This window comes from Arachis hypogaea, chromosome 3, assembly GCF_003086295.3.
Source record: "Arachis hypogaea cultivar Tifrunner chromosome 3, arahy.Tifrunner.gnm2.J5K5, whole genome shotgun sequence".
Classification (NCBI taxonomy): domain Eukaryota; kingdom Viridiplantae; phylum Streptophyta; class Magnoliopsida; order Fabales; family Fabaceae; genus Arachis; species Arachis hypogaea.
In genome coordinates, this window is record NC_092038.1 from 37,191,095 (window position 1) to 37,192,923 (window position 1,829).

Genomic DNA, 1,829 nt, shown 5'->3' on the forward strand with positions numbered 1-1,829 from the left:
TCCATTACAGAGAGTAGCATAAGATTTATGCCTGACCCCAGGTCACACAGAGCCTTGTTAAAGGTCATGGTGCCTATGGTACAGGGTATTAAGAATTTACCAGGATCTTGTCTCTTTTGAGGTAGAGTTTTCTGAATCCATGTATCTAGTTCACTAATAAGCAAGGGGGATTCACCTTCCCAAGTCTCATTACCAAACAACTTGGCATTCAACTTCATGATAGCTCCTAGATATTGAGCAACTTGCTCTCCAGTTACATCTTCATCCTCTTCTGAGGAGGAATAGTTTTCAGAGCTCATGAATGGCAGAAGGAGATTTAGTGGAATCTCTATGGTCTCTTATATGAGCCTCAGATTCCTTTAGGTCCTCAATAGGGAACTCCTTCTTGCCTGAGAGACGTCCCAAGAGGTCTTCCTCACTAGGATTTTCGTCCTTTTCCTCCCTTGTGCATTCGGCCATATTGATTACTTCAATTGCCTTGCAATCTCCTTTTGGATTCTCTTCTGTATTGCTTGGGAGAATACTGGGAGGAGCTTCAATGATTTTCTTACTCAGCTGGCCCACTTGTGCCTCCAAATTTCTGATGGAGGACCTTGTTTCACTCATGAAACTTAAGGTGGCCTTAGACAGATCAGAGACTATATTTGCTAAGTTAGAGGAGCTCTGTTCAGAATTCTCTGTCTGTTGCTGAGAAGCTTATGGAAAAGGCTTGCTATTGCTGAGCCTGTTTCTTCCACCATTATTAAAGCTTTGTTGAGGATTTTGTTGATCCTTCCATGAGAAATTTGGATGATTTCTCCATGATGAGTTATAGGTGTTTCCATAAGGTTCACCCATGTAATTAACCTCTGCCATTGCAGGGTTCTCAGGATCATAAGCTTCTTCAGAAGATGCCTCTTTAGTACTGTTGGATGCATTTTGCCATCCATTCAGACTTTGAGAGATCATGTTGACTTGCTGAGTCAACACTTTGTTCTGAGCCAATATGGCATTCAGAGTATGAATTTCAAGAACTCCCTTCCTCTGAGGCGTCCCATTATTCACGGAATTCCTCTCAGAAGTGTACATGAACTGGTTATTTGCAACCATGTCAATAAGTTCTTGAGCTTCTGCAGGCATTTTCTTTAGGTGAATGGATCCACCTGCAGAATGGTCCAGTGACATTTTCGAAAACTCAGATAGACCATAATAGAATATATCTAATATGGTCCATTCTGAAAACATGTCAGATGGACACCTTTTAGTCAACTGCTTGTATCTTTCCCAAGCTTCATAGAGGGATTCACCATCCTTTTGCTTGAAGGTTTGAACATCCACTCTAAGCTTGCTCAGCTTTTGAGGAGGAAAGAATTTATCCAAGAAGGCCGTGACCAGCTTTTCCCAAGAGTCCAGGCTATCTTTAGGTTGTAAATCCAACCATATTCTAGCTCTGTCTCTTACAGCAAAAGGGAAAAACATGAGCCTGTAGACTTCAGGATCTACTCCATTCGTCTTTACAGTCTCACAAATCTGCAAGAACTCAGTTAAAAACTGATAAGGATCTTCAGATGGAAGTCCATGAAACTTGCAGTTTTATTGCATTAAAGCAACTAGCTGAGGTTTCAGCTCAAAATTGTTTGCTCCAATGGCAGGAATAGAGATGCTTCTTCCATCAAATTTGGACGTGGGTTTAGTAAAGTCACCCAGCATCCTCCTTGCATTATTATTATTTTTGGCTGCCATCTCCTTCTCTTGTTCGAAAATTTCTGAAAGGTTGTTTCTGGATTGTTGTAATTTAGATTCTCTTAGTTTGCTCTTCAGAGTCCTTTCAGGTTCTGGATCAGCTTCAA

At 41.1% G+C, this 1,829-nt stretch overlaps 1 non-coding gene across 1 annotated transcript; it reads left to right on the forward strand.

Moving 5' to 3' along the window:
• The first annotated feature begins 1,222 nt into the window (after positions 1-1,222).
• Positions 1,223-1,326, forward strand: LOC112793438 (small nucleolar RNA R71). Its single transcript, XR_003198129.1, has one exon. It is a non-coding gene; the product is annotated as a small nucleolar RNA R71 (small nucleolar RNA).
• The last annotated feature ends 503 nt before the right edge of the window (positions 1,327-1,829 follow it).